Consider the following 21473-nt stretch of genomic DNA (forward strand, 5'->3'; position numbering starts at 1 on the left):
GTTGTTTATGCTGAAAATTCTATTTAACATTGAAACTAATTTTAATTAGACAAACATGTTTGGTAAAGAAATGAAACAATAAAACAGAAGCATGGACTGTGTGAATTTGGAATAATAAGGTAAAATTCACCAGCTATAAGGCAAGGTGTGCCTGTTTTTAATTGCAGCCTATTCCTTAGTTTCTGCAGAGGAAATAGTATTATCCATAGCCAACTTTCTACATTGTTTGTCCCTGTACCAATGAAATCCAAAGATAAGAAATTGATCCAAGTTCAGTTAATATAAGAGGCCTTAATTGCAGGGGGGAATTAAAAACAGAAATTATGCAATTATGTAGTTGAAAACATTTATGAGGCCTTGGGGGCTACTTTATTACTGGCTATAACTGCAACAAAGCTACTACTAATTGCAGCTCAGCAAAACTTCTGGTCAGTCCACCACCACCATTAGTGGGGAGTTCTCACTTCACCCACCCTGGATCTCCCATCATAAGTATATTTGCCTCACTCTTCTCCTTTGCACTTTCTCTTTCTGCTTCATAGGTCATATTCATACTGCTTATTGAGGAGCTGGGAGTGGAAAGTTTTGATATATTGTAATGTAATGCCTCTAAGAATAGACATAATTAATAATGAGTACTATAATTATAATTAATGATATTAACACAGTTGAGAAAGTCCAGAAATTATTTCACAAGAAGAGTTTTCCACTCCTCTACTCATTGCAGAATACCTTATGCCACCAGACTCAAAAATTCTAGACCTAGAAAAACCCAGAACTATGCCGCATATACAGTCCGATCTAAGTAGAATATATAAAATCATACATTGCAATGTCCTACCTGTCAATGAATACTTCAGCTTCAACCATAACAACACAAGAGCAAACAATAGATACAAACTCAAGGTTAATTGCACCAAACTTGATTGCAGGAAATACGACTTCAGGAACAGAGTGGTCATGTCTGGAATAGTCTACTCCGACTCTGTGGCTTTCTTCCCCAAACCCCAAAAATCTTTAACCTTAGGCTGCTACTATTGACCTCACCCCTTTCCTAAGAGGTCTGTAGGGGCGATGCATAAGTGCACCAATGTACCTACCATTCCTGTCCTATTGTTTCCTTTTATTTTTATTTTTCTATATGTCATCCATGTATTCATAACTATGTTTTTATTTATTCCCTATGATCTTGTAAGCAATTGACAAAAATAAATAAATAAAAATAATGAATAAATATATGAGGAAAAACGGGCTCAAGATGTGAGCTCTATGATACAGAGAAAGATAGAAGGGAAATATAATAAAATATTAAATAATAGAATTGAAAGGAATTCAGAATAATGTCAAGCTGAATAGAGAGAAAAACAAACACTTCTAAGAAGAAGGTTGTCATTTAAAACGCAGTATCATAGCTACATTAAAAGCATTATCCATGAGCAAAGGAAAATGTGATCATTGACCTAAATGGATTTAAGCCTTGTACTCTCTCCCATCAGTGAGACCTCACTCAGTATTTGGCATTTATTTTATGGAAAGGAAAGCTACAGATTAAGAGGGCTAAGAAGAAAATGAATCTAACCTAAGAAACAAAAGAACCATGTATAAATAAATGCTTGTGGAGAATACAGGTACACAATTACTCTCACAACCACATATTTTAGCCTAAACTCTAAGTACAATGTTTTTAGGCTTCCCCACCCAAAGTACTTCCAGTCCAGTAAATATTGTGTAGTAGAAGGACGTTTGGGCAAGTGGAAGAGCTTTGATTGGCAACATCGATTAAGGATGGCAAAAATTACAACTGATTTTAATTTGAAACAGCAGAATGCAAGGGATTAAGGTTGGCAGGCTTATAAACTTTTCTTCCAACTTGGGCCATTACATTTTCACTAAGTTGTTGTGTAAACTGATAGAACAAAAATAGATGAGAGATCCGGTTTGAGCTTCTTCGGCGATAGACCAAAATCTGCAATTGTGCGCAGTTTCGATCTGTGCTCACTACTGGAGCACCCCGAGCCAGCTGGTTTCGGGGCTAAGCCACCCCATAGAGGTAGTGAAGAGGAGGAGACTGCCAGCAAGGTTGAGGAGAGTCGCGCATCTCTCCTCCCCAGATGGCCATTAATCCCTTTCCTGAAGGCAGTTGCAGCGGTGGTCAGAAATGGCCACCTCAAAGAAGAACTCAACCGGAAAAAAAATGCAGGAGGAAGATAAGAAGAGAAAGTTTTTGGCTGACCAGGTCAAACTGGGAAAACAACAATACAAGGTACCCTGGAATTTGAATTATAAAGAACAACATTGTTCCCAAAGAAGACTTTGAAGCTGCGAATGAGAGAGGGAAGGAAAGGATTTGGGTTTTTTTTTTCTCCCCTATATTGATAACTAAGAGATTTAAGCAAGAAATCGGCAAAATCCACTTTGACAGTAACAGGTATTTTAAGCTGAAAATAAAATGTAAAAGGGATAATAAAGATTTCTGGATTCTCAAAAACTTTAAAAGAAGGAAAAACAAAAGGGTGGGATCTGAAAAAAAGGAGACCACCTGGAAGTGAAAGAAATTAACAGTTGCAACTTTAACTTTAAGTTGAAACTTTAACAAGATTCCTAAAAGATACATTTTAACTGAAACTTTGTAACAAAATAAGATAACCCCAGGAAGAGAAAGTGGAAAAATAAGCAAGAAGAAACAGCTTTGGATTATTTGGATTACGTGGTGATTTTGGGGTATTTGGCTATTGGATCCAAAGGGCTAAAATTAATCGTGGTGGTTGTTTAAAAGTTTTTAAAATGGTATCACTCTTGGAAGAATTGAGAATGGAACTTAAAAACAGAAAGAAGATGCACAAGAAGGAAGAGGTTCTTTTGGCTTGGTATTTCAATTTTAGAAATGGAGATCCTGAACTATGAGAAACAAGAAGAAATGCCTGTAGAACAAGAAGGGCAGGACAAAGAAGAAGCCATGTTCAATGACCAAGTATTTCTATGTGGGGAAAAGAAAGAAAAGGTGGGGAAAGAGAGTGAAAAATTTAAGATCCGAAAAACAACCCCCAAAAAGAATAGTTTGAAAAGTAATTATAACATTAGGAAGAAACAGAAGACAGGATTACAGAAGAGAGAATCAGAATTAGAAAGAGAAGGGGTCAAAAAGGAAGGGAGAAGAAGAGGGACAAGAGGAAAGGAAAAGAAATTATAAAGGACAGAACCAGGACATAGAGAAACAGGGAAAATGTACAAGACAGAGATAATGGGTGAAAACTTAATTTAAAGGGGGATTCTGCAAGGGTACATAAGATAGTATTGTTGTATTAGAAATAGAAATGAACTTTGAAAATATGAAACAAGTGTGATTAAAATGATAGATAAAATACTCATTGTAATGTAATGGAATGTTTAATAAATAAATGAAATAAAGAGAATGAGAGAATGAAATTAGGAAAAGGAGGGGGACATTTTAATTATTATAAATGTGTTATAAAAATTTAAGTGAAGAGTAATATGAAAGAAACATGAAAAAATTATGGAAATATTATAAGTGTTCCTAGAAGTATGATATCCTATTGAAAAGGAATGTTAAAGATGTCAAAGATTATAACTAACATTAATGACAGAGTTGAATTGGAATAGAATAAGTATTTTATTTATTATTGTTATATATATACTTTCTCTTTAAGAACTTAGTGCTTATTTTAAGAATGTACCAAGCAGAATTCGACTGGAAGTTATGTGTTATATTGAATATTACAATTGTAAAGGCATAAATTGAAGTTTAAATAAGAGTTGAATGGATAAAAATTAAAAGATACGAAGGTGTCATACTCCAATTAGTAACTACTGGGGAAAATTTTGTTTAATGAGAAAAGAAAATATGAAATTGAAACAGGACAGACAAAAGTATAAATATGATGACTAGAAAGGTATTGAAACTTAGAAATATATATATATATATATATATATATATATATATATATATATATATATATATATATATATATATATATATATATGTTTTCTTAAGTTTTCATGGTACTTAACACATGTATGGTATTGCTTTGTTCGGGTATTTTCCCATGTCATTATAGTTGTGCTTTTAAAGTTGTAGCAACGTTTCGGCAGAATCTCATCTGCCATCATCAGGCTTCTGTATTGTGTCCGTCTGTGGGTCAGACTTTTACAGTGGTTTCAGATTTAAATTTGGGGCAGCCTATTGCTGTGCCAGAATGGTTTTTTCTTCATCCTGATTGGTTGGGAGTCTTGGTCTGTGTTTATTGGTCTCGGAGTTTGCTGTGTTCTGCTTGATTGGTGTCTCTAATATCTTCTGTCTGTTTTTTGGCTCTTTTTGTATCTTGATTGGCTGGCAGCATTGTGTTACTTTATTGGAGGCCTTTAGTGCAGCTTGGCTTCGGGTAAATGGACGGCTATCATTAGTTAGGAAGCTGGGTTTCATCTGGGTGCCTGGTTGGGGTGTGTTTGAGCTGGAGGTATCAGGGGGATCTGTTTGTGCCCAGGTGTTTGCCTGGCTTGTGGTGTGGAGATTTTTTGTTTGTGAGTGCAGGCTTCAAATGATTGACAGCCTGGTGGAATCATCTCTTCTGTTCATGCTTTCTGGTCTTTTTTCAATCTCTATGGCTTCTCTGATGACTCTGTGGCTAGGGTTTTCCATAGTGGCCAGGGTTTTGGTGCCATTGAAGTTGATGCTATGACCTGTGGCTTCCATGTGTTGGACTAGTGAGGAAGTGTGTTCCAGCTTTTTGACTGCATTTTTGTGTTCATCCAGGCGGGTACTTATTCTTCTATTGGTCTGTCCAATGTATGTGGCTGGGCATGATGCACAAGGGACTTCGTATATGCCTTGGTTTTCGAGGTCAATTTTATCTTTGGGGTTGCTAAGGATGGCTGCTATTTTTCTGTCTGTTTTGAAGGCAGTCCTGATGTGATGTCTGTGTAGTACCTTACTAATTTTGTCTGTAGTACCTCTTATGTAGGGCAGGACAGCTGTTCCATAGGTCTGTTCATCTTCTGGGTTTCTATTATGTTGCAGTGTGTTTTTGTGGATCAAGCTGGTGATTTTGCTTTTGTGGAAGCCGTTGGCTATCAGTACTTTAGTCAGGGTGCATAGTTCAGTCTTAATGTGTGTCTTGTCTGCCAGGTGTTTGGTTCTGGTAATTAGTGTTTTAGCCACGGAGTTTATCTGTGCTGGGTGGTGGTGGGATTGGGCGTTGAGGTAGCGGTTAGTGTGTGTTTTCTTCTGGTATACGGTGTGTCCTAGTGTGCCATCTGTTTTTTTGTAGATTAGTACATCTAGGAATGGTAGTTGTTTGTTTGTTTCCGTTTCCATGGTGAACTTGATTTTGGGGTGTGTGCTGTTTAGGTGTGTTAGGAAATTGTTTAGGTTTCCAGCCACAGAATCATCAGGGAAGCCATAGAGATTGAAAAAAGACCAGAAAGCATGAACAGAAGAGATGATTCCACCAGGCTGTCAATCATTTGGAAGCCTGCACTCACAAACAAAAAAATCTCCACACCACAAGCCAGGCAAACACCTGGGCACAAACAGATCCCCCCTGATACCTCCAGCTCAAACACATCCCAACCAGGCACCCAGATGAAACCCAGCTGCCTAACTAATGATAGCCGTCCATTTACCCAAAGCCAAGCTGCACTAAAGGCCTCCAATAAAGTAACACAATGCTGCCAGCCAATCAAGATACAAAAAGAGCCAAAAAAACAGACAGAAGATATTAGAGACACCAATCAAGCAGAACACAGCAAACTCCGAGACCAATAAACACAGACCAAGACTCCCAACCAATCAGGATGAAATAAAAACCATTCTGGCACAGCAATAGGCTGCCCCAAATTTAAATCTGAAACCACTGTAAAAGTCTGACTCACAGACGGACACAATACAGAAGCCTGATGATGGCAGATGAGATTCTGCTGAAACGTTGCTACAACTTTAAAAGCACCACTACTGAATTACCTGTATAAATGTGAACAAAGAATGGTAGGTATTTTCTAAACAGGTAAATGTAGGAGATTAGATTAATTTCTTACCAATCACACAGACAGTGGAGAGTTTGGATCTGCCTTCTAAAAAGTCCAGGGATTGCAAAGTATTCAACACTACAATAAGGTCTCCTTCAAGTCAGTTTTGATTCCTGATGATTTTACATTTGTGGGCATACAATTGTCTTGGCAACAATACAGAAATGGTTGCCACTCACTTTTGGAATGGTCTGCCAACTTCCCAGATTCAGTCTAGAGCCCTGGTTCCTTCAGAGATCTCATCAGTCCAAATCTATCTTAACTTCCAGGTCCACACAAAGTCTGCCACCTATTAGTACTACTTTAAACATTTTGGAAATGGGCACATAACTCACTAAGATCAACTACAGTTGTAAAAACAGAATTGGTAGGTTTTCTTGTCATGTTCTAATTTCTTTAATTTTTTTCAATAATTTTTCCTGTTTGTAAATGCCTTCAGAATCAGCTCTCCAAGTTGTAAGTTGTTTTATCTTGTCCCAAAGTAGAGGGTGGATTTTGCTGCTCAGTTCCAGGTGTAGTGCTAGCAAATCTTTGTTTAACTGATCTAATCGAATCTCTTATTGTGGAGCTCGTTCCGTAGTAGAGCCATTTCAGTTCTTTTCAGGATACGTTTAGTGGCTGCTGTGCTTTGATGAAATGTTAATTTGAAGCAGGTTGGTGTAGTATTGTTGTCTCTGCAGCTGCATGATAGGAATTGGAGGACACATAGTATTCCAGCTCTTTTAATTTCCAGTTTCGTAGGTTTTGATCTGGCTGTTTATTTCCTCCCGTAGAGGTTTGATATTTGTTTTCTTAAGTTTTCGCGGGTACTTACATGTATGGTGTTCGGCTTGGTTCAGGTATTCTCCCACGTCATTGTAGTTCTTTTAAAGTTGTAGCAACGTTTCAGCAGAATCTCATCTGCCATCATCAGGCTTTGTATTGTGTCCGTCTGTGGGTCAGACTTTTACAGTGGTTTCAGATTTAACTTTGGGGCAGCCTATTGCTGTGCCAGAATGGTTTTTTCTTCATCCTGATTGGTTGGGAGTCTTGGTCTGTGTTTATTGGTCTCGGAGTTTGCTGTGTTCTGCTTAATGGGTGTCTCTGATATCTTCTGTCTGTTTTTTGGCTCTTTTGTATCTTGATTGGCTGGCAGCATTGTGTTACTTTAATGGAGGCCTTTAGTGCAGCTTGGCTTCGGGTAAATGGACGGCTATCATTAGTTAGAAGCTGGGTTTCATCTGGGTGCCTGGTTGGGGTGTGTTTGAGCTGGAGGTATCAGGGGGATCTGTTTGTGCCCAGGTGTTTGCCTGGCTTGTGGTGTGGAGATTTTTTTGTTTGTGAGTGCAGGCTTCCAAATGATTGACAGCCTGGTGGAATCATCTCTTCTGTTCATGCTTTCTGGTCTTTTTTCAATCTCTATGGCTTCTCTGATGACTCTGTGGCTAGGGTTTTCCATAGTGGCCAGGGTTTTGGTGCCATTGAAGTTGATGCTATGACCTGTAGCTTCCATGTGTTGGACTAGTGAGGAAGTGTGTTCCAGCTTTTTGACTGCATTTTTGTGTTCATCCAGGCGGGTACTTATTCATCTATTGGTCTGTCCAATGTATGTGGCCGGGCATGATGCACAGGGGACTTCGTATATGCCTTGGTTTTCCAGGTCAATTTTATCTTTGGGGTTGCTAAGGATGGCTGCTATTTTTCTGTCTGTTTTGAAGGCAGTCCTGATGTGATGTCTGTGTAGTACCTTACTAACAAACAACTACCATTCCTAGATGTACTAATCTACAAAAAAACAGATGGCACACTAGGACACACCATATACCAGAAGAAAACACACACCAACCGCTACCTCAACGCCCAATCCCACCACCACCCAGCACAGATAAACTCCGTGGCTAAAACACTAATTACCAGAACCAAACGCCTGGCAGACAAGACACACATTAAGGCTGAACTATGCACCCTGACTAAAGTACTGACAGCCAACGGCTTCCACAAAAGCAAAATCACCAGCTTGATCCACAAAAACACACTGAAACATAATAGAGACCCAGAAGATGAACAGACCTATGGAACAGCTGTCCTGCCCTACATAAGAGGTACTACAGACAAAATTAGTAAGGTACTACACAGACATCACATCAGGACTGCCTTCAAAACAGACAGAAAAATAGCAGCCATCCTTAGCAACCCCAAAGATAAAATTGACCTGGAAAACCAAGGCATATACGAAGTCCCCTGTGCATCATGCCCGGCCACATACATTGGACAGACCAATAGAAGAATAAGTACCCGCCTGGATGAACACAAAAATGCAGTCAAAAAGCTGGAACACACTTCCTCACTAGTCCAACACATGGAAGCTACAGGTCATAGCATCAACTTCAATGGCACCAAAACCCTGGCCACTATGGAAAACCCTAGCCACAGAGTCATCAGAGAAGCCATAGAGATTGAAAAAGACCAGAAAGCATGAACAGAAGAGATGATTCCACCAGGCTGTCAATCATTTGGAAGCCTGCACTCACAAACAAAAAAATCTCCACACCACAAGCCAGGCAAACACCTGGGCACAAACAGATCCCCCTGATACCTCCAGCTCAAACACACCCCAACCAGGCACCCAGATGAAACCCAGCTTCCTAACTAATGATAGCCGTCCATTTACCCGAAGCCAAGCTGCACTAAAGGCCTCCATTAAAGTAACACAATGCTGCCAGCCAATCAAGATACAAAAAGAGCCAAAAACAGACAGAAGATATCAGAGACACCCATTAAGCAGAACACAGCAAACTCCGAGACCAATAAACACAGACCAAGACTCCCAACCAATCAGGATGAAGAAAAACCATTCTGGCACAGCAATAGGCTGCCCCAAATTTAAATCTGAAACCACTGTAAAAGTCTGACCCACAGACGGACACAATACAGAAGCCTGATGATGGCAGATGAGATTCTGCTGAAACGTTGCTACAACTTTAAAAGAACTACAATGACGTGGGAAATACCCGAACCAAGCCGAACACCATAACACACACACACACACACACACACACACACACACACACACACACACACATATATATATATATATATATATATATATATATATATATATATATATATATATACATACATACATACATACATACATACATACATACATACATACATACATACATACATACATATATATATATATATATATATATATATATATATATATATATATATATGTTTTCTGAGGTTCTCATGGTATTTGTATGTGGATCTTTGGTTATTCGGGTTTTCTCCCGCGTAAGATTCAAAGTATCTAGGCAACGTTCGGCGAGGTCCCACTCGCCATCTTCAGGCTGGTGCTTTCGGCTTAGTGCCAGTGCAAGCAGTGTGTGACCGGAGCTGCCATCTCTCTATATATACAAGTGGTGGGGGATGGTGTGCTGGGCTGGTTGGCTGTGCTGCAGCCTCTTGATTGGTTGATGGAGTTGATGTTGGTATAATGGGCTGTGTAATGGCCTTTGTTGTAGAGATATCCTGGATCTTGTGCTGTCATCTCCTGGGTCGTTAGCCTCTTGTGTTTTAACGGCTTGGGTAATGGGTTGTGTGATGGGCTTGTGAGTTCTTTTGTTGTGGTATCCTGGGTCTTGCGTTGTAATCTCCTGGGTCGTTTGTGTTTTGATCTCTTTTCCATTAGCCTCCTGTGTAGTAACAGCTTGGGTAATGGGTTGTGTGATGACCTTGTGAGATTTATTGCTGTGGTATCCTTGGTCTTGTGCTGTGATATCCTGGGTCATTTGCTGTGTTGTGACTTCTTGAGTTCTTGAGGTGTAATTTCTTGAGTTTTCTGATGTGATGTCCTGAGCGGGTGGCTGTGATGTAGCATTTTGGGTTTTTAATATGGCTTTGAGTTTGGGGTCTGGGTCTGTGTTCGTTTGGCTTCGAGTTCGTGGTCGTGCCACATCTTCATGGTGGGGGTCAGTTCGCTCATGTATGGTTCAGAGGAGTTTGAAGTGGGTAGTGATGCAGCTGCAGTGCGGCTTCTGGTCTGTGGTCGTGTCTCATCTTCTGTGTGGGTGTGAGTCTGATTTTTACGTGGAAGTGTGGTGGTGGCATCTTGTGTGGCCCTCATGGGTGTGGGTCTGGTGTCATTTATCATGTTGGGTACTGTCTGTTCATGAGGGCGGGTTTCCAAATGGCTGGTAAGCGGGAGGTGTCATCTCTTTTATTCATGCTGTGTGGGCGTTTTTCTATCTCTATGGCTTCTCTGATTATTCTGCTGCTGTGGTGTTCAGTTTTGGCGATAGTTCTGGTATTTTTAAAGTCAATCTCATGTCCTGTGGCTTTGAGGTGTTGGACCAGGGAAGAGGTTGGTTCTTCTTTTTGATTGAGTTCTTATGTTCTTCAACGCGTGCACTTATTCTTCTGTTAGTTTGTCCAATGTATGTGGTGAGGCAGGCAGTGCAGGGGATTTCATATACTCCTTGGTTTTCTAACTCGATTTTGTCTTTAGGGTTTCTTAGGATGGTGGATATTTTTCTGTTTGTGCAGAATGCTGTTTTAATGTTGTGTTTTTGGAGGATCTTGCTGATTTTGTCTGTAGTGCCTTTTATATATGGGAGGAGGGCTTTGCCGTTCTCTTGTTCTCTGTCTTGGATTTTGGTTGGGGTTTCTTTTTGGATTAGGTGGGTGATCTTCTTTCTTTGAAATCCATTGGCTGTTAGTACGTTGGTGAGAGTGTTTAGTTCGGTTTTTAGGTGTTGTTCATCAGCTAAGCATTTTGTTCTGGAGATGAGTGTCTCAGCTACGGAATTGATCTGTGCTGGGTGGTGGTGTGAGAGTGCGTGTAGATAGCGGTTTGTATGTGTTTTCTTTTGGTAGATGGTGTGTCCTAGGGAGCCATTGGGTTTTTTGTATACCAAGACATCTAGGAAGGGAAGTTGATTGTTAGCTTCTGTTTCCATGGTGAATTGTATTTTGGGGTGTAGGCTGTTGAGGTGTGTGAGGAAGTTGTTCAGTTTTTCTTTCCCGTGTGGCCAGATTATGAAGGTGTCATCTACGTATCTGAGCCAGAGTTTGGGTTTGTGATCATATTTTTCTAGAGCTTGTGTTTCAAAGTGTTCCATGTAGAGGTTTGCGATGACAGGTGAGAGGGGTGATCCCATGGGTGCTCCTTCTATTTGTTTGTATTTTTGTCCATTGTAGGTGAAGTATGTATTGGATAGACAGTGGTTGGTCAGATCTAGGATGTGCTTGGGGGTTGTATTTGTTTTGGATGGCTGTCAAGGCTTCTTTTATTGGCACTTGGGTGAAGAGGGATATGACATCGAAGCTAACTAGTAGGTCGCTGGGTTGTAAGTTTTGTTTCTTTATGATCTCGATGAACTGGAATGAGTTTCTTACATGTGAGTTGATGGATTCTGCATAGGGCTGTAGTTGTTTGGCGAGAAATTTGGCTAGGTTTTGTAGAGGTGAGCCTATGGAGCTGACTATTGGTCTAAGTGGAGTTCCTTCTTTGTGTATCTTGGGGAGACCATAAAGCTTAGGGCATCTGGATGATTTCTCTCTGGGTATGATTCTTTGCTGGATTTCTTCACTGATGGGGAGGCTTTTATTTTGGATCTGGTGGTTTTTTCTAGGTAGGTGGTGGGGTCTGTCTTTAGGGGTTTGTATGTGGGGTCTAGGAGTAGGTTGGTTAACTTGGTTTGGTAGTCAGATGTGTTCATAACCACTGTCGCGCTGCCCTTGTCTGCTGGTAGGATTATTATGCTGGTGTCTTCTTTCAGGTTACGTAGTGCAGTTTGTTCTTCTTTGGATAAGTTGCTTTTGGGTGGTTTGCTAGTGCAGAGGATGTTGGTGATTTCGAGTCTGATTCTATTAGCCTCATCAGGGTTGGTTTTGGTCAGGCTGGTTTCAACTCCGCATATGATGGTTTCTGTGGGGATGTGTTTGGGAGCAACAGCAAAGTTGAATCCTTTTGAAAGGACCTTGGTTTCGGCTTCGGTGAGGATCTTGTCTGAGATGTTGTGCACTGTTTGTTTCATGTGTGGCTGTGAGGGGGGAGTTGGTTTCTGGCATTGTTGTAGTTTTCTGAGTTTGTTGGTGTGTGTGTCTGTTTTGAGGGTGGTCTGTGTTTCGGCTCTCCAGACAGCGAGTTGTTTGGATTTGTCCCAAAGTAAGGGGTGAATCTTGTTGCTGAGTCTGAGGTGAAGTGTAAGAAGATCTTTGTTGATTTGGTCTAGGAGAAATCTTTTGTGTGAAGTTCATTTCTAATTAGGGCCAATTCTGTTCTTTTTAGGATGCGTTTGGTGGCTGCTGTGTTGGTGTGGAATTTCAATTGGAAGCTTGTGGGAATTAAATTTTGATCTCGGCAGTTGCATAGGAATGCGAGGTCACATAAAATGGAAGCTCTTTGGACTTCAAGTTTTTCATAAGTCCTGGTCAGATGGTGGGTTTCCTCCCGTAGAGGTGCAATATTTGTTTTCTGAGGTTCTCGCGGTATTTGTATGTGGATCTTTGGTTATTCGGTTTTCTCCCGCGTAAGATTCAAAGTATCTAGGCAACGTTTGGCGAGGTCCCACTCGCCATCTTCAGGCTGGTGCTTTCGGCTTAGTGCCAGTGCAAGCAGTGTGTGACCGGAGCTGCCATCTCTCTATATATACAAGTGGTGGGGGATGGTGTGCTGGGCTGGTTGGCTGTGCTGCAGCCTCTTGATTGGTTGATGGAGTTGATGTTGGTATAATGGGCTGTGTAATGGCCTTTTGTTGTAGAGATATCCTGGATCTTGTGCTGTCATCTCCTGGGTCGTTAGCCTCTTGTGTTTTAACGGCTTGGGTAATGGGTTGTGTGATGGGCTTGTGAGTTCTTTTGTTGTGGTATCCTGGGTCTTGCGTTGTAATCTCCTGGGTCGTTTGTGTTTTGATCTCTTTTCCATTAGCCTCCTGTGTAGTAACAGCTTGGGTAATGGGTTGTGTGATGACCTTGTGAGATTTATTGCTGTGGTATCCTTGGTCTTGTGCTGTGATATCCTGGGTCATTTGCTGTGTTGTGACTTCTTGAGTTCTTGAGGTGTAATTTCTTGAGTTTTCTGATGTGATGTCCTGAGCGGGTGGCTGTGATGTAGCATTTTGGGTTTTTAATATGGCTTTGAGTTTGGGGTCTGGGTCTGTGTTCGTTTGGCTTTGAGTTCGTGGTCGTGCCACATCTTCATGGTGGGGGTCAGTTCGCTTCATGTATGGTTCAGAGGAGTTTGAAGTGGGTAGTGATGCAGCTGCAGTGCGGCTTCTGGTCTGTGGTCGTGTCTCATCTTCTGTGTGGGTGTGAGTCTGATTTTTACGTGGAAGTGTGGTGGTGGCATCTTGTGTGGCCCTCATGGGTGTGGGTCTGGTGTCATTTATCATGTTGGGTACTGCCTGTTCATGAGGGCGGGTTTCCAAATGGCTGGTAAGCGGGAGGTGTCATCTCTTTTATTCATGCTGTGTGGGCGTTTTTCTATCTCTATGGCTTCTCTGATTATTCTGCTGCTGTGGTGTTCAGTTTTGGCGATAGTTCTGGTATTTTTAAAGTCAATCTCATGTCCTGTGGCTTTGAGGTGTTGGACCAGGGAAGAGGTTGGTTCTTCTTTTTGATTGAGTTCTTATGTTCTTCAACGCGTGCACTTATTCTTCTGTTAGTTTGTCCAATGTATGTGGTGAGGCAGGCAGTGCAGGGGATTTCATATACTCCTTGGTTTTCTAACTCGATTTTGTCTTTAGGGTTTCTTAGGATGGTGGATATTTTTCTGTTTGTGCAGAATGCTGTTTTAATGTTGTGTTTTTGGAGGATCTTGCTGATTTTGTCTGTAGTGCCTTTTATATATGGGAGGAGGGCTTTGCCGTTCTCTTGTTCTCTGTCTTGGATTTTGGTTGGGGTTTCTTTTTGGATTAGGTGGGTGATCTTCTTTCTTTGAAATCCATTGGCTGTTAGTACGTTGGTGAGAGTGTTTAGTTCGGTTTTTAGGTGTTGTTCATCAGCTAAGCATTTTGTTCTGGAGATGAGTGTCTCAGCTACGGAATTGATCTGTGCTGGGTGGTGGTGTGAGAGTGCGTGTAGATAGCGGTTTGTATGTGTTTTCTTTTGGTAGATGGTGTGTCCTAGGGAGCCATTGGGTTTTTTGTATACCAAGACATCTAGGAAGGGAAGTTGATTGTTAGCTTCTGTTTCCATGGTGAATTGTATTTTGGGGTGTAGGCTGTTGAGGTGTGTGAGGAAGTTGTTCAGTTTTTCTTTCCCGTGTGGCCAGATTATGAAGGTGTCATCTACGTATCTGAGCCAGAGTTTGGGTTTGTGATCATATTTTTCTAGAGCTTGTGTTTCAAAGTGTTCCATGTAGAGGTTTGCGATGACAGGTGAGAGGGGTGATCCCATGGGTGCTCCTTCTATTTGTTTGTATTTTTGTCCATTGTAGGTGAAGTATGTATTGGATAGACAGTGGTTGGTCAGATCTAGGATGTGCTTGGGGGTTGTATTTGTTTTGGATGGCTGTCAAGGCTTCTTTTATTGGCACTTGGGTGAAGAGGGATATGACATCGAAGCTAACTAGTAGGTCGCTGGGTTGTAAGTTTTGTTTCTTTATGATCTCGATGAACTGGAATGAGTTTCTTACATGTGAGTTGATGGATTCTGCATAGGGCTGTAGTTGTTTGGCGAGAAATTTGGCTAGGTTTTGTAGAGGTGAGCCTATGGAGCTGACTATTGGTCTAAGTGGAGTTCCTTCTTTGTGTATCTTGGGGAGACCATAAAGCTTAGGGCATCTGGATGATTTCTCTCTGGGTATGATTCTTTGCTGGATTTCTTCACTGATGGGGGAGGCTTTTATTTTGGATCTGGTGGTTTTTTCTAGGTAGGTGGTGGGGTCTGTCTTTAGGGGTTTGTATGTGGGGTCTAGGAGTAGGTTGGTTAACTTGGTTTGGTAGTCAGATGTGTTCATAACCACTGTCGCGTTGCCCTTGTCTGCTGGTAGGATTATTATGCTGGTGTCTTCTTTCAGGTTACGTAGTGCAGTTTGTTCTTCTTTGGATAAGTTGCTTTTGGGTGGTTTGCTAGTGCAGAGGATGTTGGTGATTTCGAGTCTGATTCTATTAGCCTCATCAGGGTTGGTTTTGGTCAGGCTGGTTTCAACTCCGCATATGATGGTTTCTGTGGGGATGTGTTTGGGAGCAACAGCAAAGTTGAATCCTTTTGAAAGGACCTTGGTTTCGGCTTCGTGAGGATCTTGTCTGAGATGTTGTGCACTGTTTGTTTCATGTGTGGCTGTGAGGGGGGAGTTGGTTTCTGGCATTGTTGTAGTTTTCTGAGTTTGTTGGTGTGTGTGTCTGTTTTGAGGGTGGTCTGTGTTTCGGCTCTCCAGACAGCGAGTTGTTTGGATTTGTCCCAAAGTAAGGGGTGAATCTTGTTGCTGAGTCTGAGGTGAAGTGTAAGAAGATCTTTGTTGATTTGGTCTAGGAGAAATCTTTTGTGTGAAGTTCATTTCTAATTAGGGCCAATTCTGTTCTTTTTAGGATGCGTTTGGTGGCTGCTGTGTTGGTGTGGAATTTCAATTGGAAGCTTGTGGGAATTAAATTTTGATCTCGGCAGTTGCATAGGAATGCGAGGTCACATAAAATGGAAGCTCTTTGGACTTCAAGTTTTTCATAAGTCCTGGTCAGATGGTGGGTTTCCTCCCGTAGAGGTGCAATATTTGTTTTCTGAGGTTCTCGCGGTATTTGTATGTGGATCTTTGGTTATTCGGGTTTTCTCCCGCGTAAGATTCAAAGTATCTAGGCAACGTTTCGGCGAGGTCCCACTCGCCATCTTCAGGCTGGTGCTTTCGGCTTAGTGCCAGTGCAAGCAGTGTGTGACCGGAGCTGCCATCTCTATATATACAAGTGGTGGGGGATGGTGTGCTGGGCTGGTTGGCTGTGCTGCAGCCTCTTGATTGGTTGATGGAGTTGATGTTGGTATAATGGGCTGTGTAATGGCCTTTTGTTGTAGAGATATCCTGGATCTTGTGCTGTCATCTCCTGGGTCGTTAGCCTCTTGTGTTTTAACGGCTTGGGTAATGGGTTGTGTGATGGGCTTGTGAGTTCTTTTGTTGTGGTATCCTGGGTCTTGCGTTGTAATCTCCTGGGTCGTTTGTGTTTTGATCTCTTTTCCATTAGCCTCCTGTGTAGTAACAGCTTGGGTAATGGGTTGTGTGATGACCTTGTGAGATTTATTGCTGTGGTATCCTTGGTCTTGTGCTGTGATATCCTGGGTCATTTGCTGTGTTGTGACTTCTTGAGTTCTTGAGGTGTAATTTCTTGAGTTTTCTGATGTGATGTCCTGAGCGGGTGGCTGTGATGTAGCATTTTGGGTTTTTAATATGGCTTTGAGTTTGGGGTCTGGGTCTGTGTTCGTTTGGCTTTGAGTTCGTGGTCGTGCCACATCTTCATGGTGGGGGTCAGTTCGCTTCATGTATGGTTCAGAGGAGTTTGAAGTGGGTAGTGATGCAGCTGCAGTGCGGCTTCTGGTCTGTGGTCGTGTCTCATCTTCTGTGTGGGTGTGAGTCTGATTTTTACGTGGAAGTGTGGTGGTGGCATCTTGTGTGGCCTCATGGGTGTGGGTCTGGTGTCATTTATCATGTTGGGTACTGCCTGTTCATGAGGGCGGGTTTCCAAATGGCTGGTAAGCGGGAGGTGTCATCTCTTTTATTCATGCTGTGTGGGCGTTTTTCTATCTCTATGGCTTCTCTGATTATTCTGCTGCTGTGGTGTTCAGTTTTGGCGATAGTTCTGGTATTTTTAAAGTCAATCTCATGTCCTGTGGCTTTGAGGTGTTGGACCAGGGAAGAGGTTGGTTCTTCTTTTGATTGAGTTCTTATGTTCTTCAACGCGTGCACTTATTCTTCTGTTAGTTTGTCCAATGTATGTGGTGAGGCAGGCAGTGCAGGGGATTTCATATACTCCTTGGTTTTCTAACTCGATTTTGTCTTTAGGGTTTCTTAGGATGGTGGATATTTTTCTGTTTGTGCAGAATGCTGTTTTAATGTTGTGTTTTTGGAGGATCTTGCTGATTTTGTCTGTAGTGCCTTTTATATATGGGAGGAGGGCTTTGCCGTTCTCTTGTTCTCTGTCTTGGATTTTGGTTGGGGTTTCTTTTTGGATTAGGTGGGTGATCTTCTTTCTTTGAAATAAGATGGTTTCTGTGGGGACAGCCATCCAAAACAAATACAACCCCCCCCCAAGCACATCCTAGATCTGACCAACCACTGTCTATCCAATACATACTTCACCTACAATGGACAAAAATACAAACAAATAGAAGGAGCACCCATGGGATCACCCCTCTCACCTGTCATTGCAAACCTCTACATGGAACACTTTGAAACACAAGCTCTAGAAAAATATGATCACAAACCCAAACTCTGGCTCAGATACGTAGATGACACCTTCATAATCTGGCCACACGGGAAAGAAAAACTGAACAACTTCCTCACACACCTCAACAGCCTACACCCCAAAATACAATTCACCATGGAAACAGAAGCTAACAATCAACTTCCCTTCCTAGATGTCTTGGTATACAAAAACCCAATGGCTCCCTAGGACACACCATCTACCAAAAGAAAACACATACAAACCGCTATCTACACGCACTCTCACACCACCACCCAGCACAGATCAATTCCGTAGCTGAGACACTCATCTCCAGAACAAAATGCTTAGCTGATGAACAACACCTAAAAACCGAACTAAACACTCTCACCAACGTACTAACAGCCAATGGATTTCAAAGAAAGAAGATCACCCACCTAATCCAAAAAGAAACCCCAACCAAAATCCAAGACAGAGAACAAGAGAACGGCAAAGCCCTCCTCCCATATATAAAAGGCACTACAGACAAAATCAGCAAGATCCTCCAAAAACACAACATTAAAACAGCATTCTGCACAAACAGAAAAATATCCACCATCCTAAGAAACCCTAAAGACAAAATCGAGTTAGAAAACCAAGGAGTATATGAAATCCCCTGCACTGCCTGCCTCACCACATACATTGGACAAACTAACAGAAGAATAAGTGCACGCGTTGAAGAACATAAGAACTCAATCAAAAAGAAGAACCAACCTCTTCCCTGGTCCAACACCTCAAAGCCACAGGACATGAGATTGACTTTAAAAATACCAGAACTATCGCCAAAACTGAACACCACAGCAGCAGAATAATCAGAGAAGCCATAGAGATAGAAAAACGCCCACACAGCATGAATAAAAGAGATGACACCTCCCGCTTACCAGCCATTTGGAAACCCGCCTCATGAACAGACGAGTACCCAACATGATAAATGACACCAGACCCACACCCATGAGGGCCACACAAGATGCCACTACCACACTTCCACATAAAAATCAGACTCACACCCACACAGAAGATGAGACACGACCACAGACCAGAAGCCGCACTGCAGCTGCATCACTACCCACTTCAAACTCCTCTGAACCATACATGAAGCGAACTGACCCCACCATGAAGATGTGGCACGACCACGAACTCAAAGCCAAACGAACACAGACCCAGACCCCAAACTCAAAGCCATATTAAAAACCCAAAATGCTACATCACAGCCACCCGCTCAGGACATCACATCAGAAAACTCAAGAAATTACACCTCAAGAACTCAAGAAGTCACAACACAGCAAATGACCCAGGATATCACAGCACAAGACCAAGGATACCACAGCAATAAATCTCACAAGGTCATCACACAACCCATTACCCAAGCTGTTACTACACAGGAGGCTAATGGAAAAGAGATCAAAACACAAACGACCCAGGAGATTACAACGCAAGACCCAGGATACCACAACAAAAGAACTCACAAGCCCATCACACAACCCATTACCCAAGCCGTTAAAACACAAGAGGCTAACGACCCAGGAGATGACAGCACAAGATCCAGGATATCTCTACAACAAAAGGCCATTACACAGCCCATTATACCAACATCAACTCCATCAACCAATCAAGAGGCTGCAGCACAGCCAACCAGCCCAGCACACCATCCCCCACCACTTGTATATATAGAGAGATGGCAGCTCCGGTCACACACTGCTTGCACTGGCACTAAGCCGAAAGCACCAGCCTGAAGATGGCGAGTGGGACCTCGCCGAAACGTTGCCTAGATACTTTGAATCTTACGCGGGAGAAAACCCGAATAACCAAAGATCCATATATATATATATATATATATATATATATATATATATATATATATATATATATATATATGTGTGTGTATTGTGTGTGTGTGTGTGTGTGTGTGTGTGTGTGTGTGTGTGTGTGTGTGTGTATCTTTGGTTATTCGGGTTTTCTCCCGCATAAAATTGGAAGTAAATTGGAAGTAAAATTATATATATATGTAAAATGGAAGTAAAATTATATATATATGTAAAATTGGAAGTAAAATATATCGCTGGTATTTGTATGTGATCTTTGGTTATTTGGGTTTTCTCCGCGTAAGATTGGAAGTGTCTAGGCAACGTTTCAATAAAATCTCATTCATCATCTTCAGGCTTGTGTCTTCGGCTCTGTGCTTTCAGAGTGATGTGAGCTTGCAGCTGCTTCTTCCTTTTAACTGCTAGTGGGGGTGTGACTTGATTGGGTGGGGCTTGGCTGTGTTCTGATTGGGTGGAGGTGTGTTCTCATTGGTTGGGGGTTTGGCTGTGTTCTGATTGGTTGGGGGTTGGCCGTGTTCTGATTGGCTGGAGGCGTGTTCTGTTCAGGTGGGGGGCTTGGTTGTGCTCAGGTTAGTCTTAGTTGCTGGGGGATTTGAGCTGGTGAGCTGTGTGATCCTGCTGTTTGGCTTCGAGTTCTGTGGTCGTGCTGCATCTTCATGGTGGGGGCCAGTTCATGTATGGCTCAGAGGGGTTTGAAGTGGGTAGTGATGCAGCTGCAGTGCGGCTTCTGGTCCGTGGTCATGTCTCATCTTCTGTGTGGGTGTGAGTCTGATTTTTACGTGGAAGTGTGGTGGTGGCATCTTGTGTGGCCTCGTGGGTGTGGGTCTGGTGTCATTCATCATGTTGAGTACTCGTCTGTTCATGAGGGCGGGTTTCCAAATGGCTGGTAAGCGGGAGGTGTCATCTCTTTTTATTCATGCTGTGTGGGCTTTTTCTCATCTCTATGGCTTCTCTGATTATTCTGCTGCTGAAGTGTTCAGTTTTGCGATAGTTCTGGTATTTTTAAAGTCAATCTCATGTCCTGTGGCTTTGAGGTGTTGGACCAGGGAAGAGGTTGGTTCTTCTTTTTTGATTGAGTTCTTATGTTCTTCAACGCGTGCACTTATTCTTCTGTTAGTTTGTCCAATGTATGTGGTGAGGCAGGCAGTGCAAGGGATTTCATATACTCCTTGGTTTTCTAACTCGATTTTGTCTTTAGGGTTTCTTAGGATGGTGGATATTTTTCTGTTTGTGCAGAATGCTGTTTTAATGTTGTGTTTTTGGAGGATCTTGCTGATTTTGTCTGTAGTGCCTTTATATATGGGAGGAGGGCTTTTGTCTGCTCTCTTGTTCTCTGTCTTGGATTTTGGTTGGGGTTTCTTTTTGGATTAGGTGGGTGATCTTCTTTCTTTGAACCATTGGCTGTTAGTACGTTGGTGAGAGTGTTTAGTTCGGTTTTTTAGGTGTTGTTCATCAGCTAAGCATTTTGTTCTGGAGATGAGTGTCTCAGCTACGGAATTGATCTGTGCTGGGTGGTGGTGTGAGAGTGCGTGTAGATAGCGGTTTGTATGTGTTTTCTTTGGTAGATGGTGTGTCCTAGGGAGCCATTGGGTTTTTGTATACCAAGACATCTAGGAAGGAAGTTGATTGTTAGCTTCTGTTTCCATGGTGAATTGTATTTTGGGTGTAGGCTGTTGAGGTGTGTGAGGAAGTTCTTCAGTTTTTCTTTCCCGTGTGGCCAGATTATGAAGGTGTCATCTACGTATCTGAGCTAGAGTTTGGGTTTGTGACCCCCACTCATGAAGATGTGGCACGACCACGAACTCAAAGCCAAACAGCAAGATCCCAGCTCACCAGCTCAAATCCCCCAAGCAGCTGGGACTAGCCTGAGCACGGCCAAGCCCCCACCTGAACAGAGCACGCTCCAGCCTAATCAGAACACGGCCAGCCCCCCAACCAATCAAAACACAGCCAAGCCTCCAACCAATGAGAACACACCCCCACCCAATAGGAACGCAGCCAAGCCCCCACCCAGTCAAGTCACACCCCACTGGCAGTTAGAAGGAAGAAGCAGCTGAAAGCTCACATCACTCTGAGAAGCACAGAGCCGAAGAAGCAAGCCTGAAGATGATGAATGAGACTTCATCAAACGTTGCTCTAGATACTTTGAATCTTACGCGGAGAAAACCCGAATAACCAAAGATCCACATACAACACCATGGTAGAACCTCAGAAACAC

The 21473-nt window shown here is 42.3% G+C and overlaps 1 protein-coding gene across 11 annotated transcripts in view; it reads right to left on the bottom strand.

The window, feature by feature from the left end:
* The window catches only part of MCF2L (MCF.2 cell line derived transforming sequence like), a 232368-nt gene that overhangs the window by 80512 nt on the left and 130383 nt on the right, over positions 1 to 21473 (bottom strand). The window lies entirely within an intron of this gene.

The sequence above is a fragment of the Notechis scutatus genome, chromosome 5 (genome assembly GCF_049901735.1).
Source record: "Notechis scutatus isolate UNSWTSFEM ecotype Mainland chromosome 5, rNotScu1.2, whole genome shotgun sequence".
Taxonomy (NCBI): Eukaryota; Metazoa; Chordata; class Lepidosauria; order Squamata; family Elapidae; genus Notechis; species Notechis scutatus.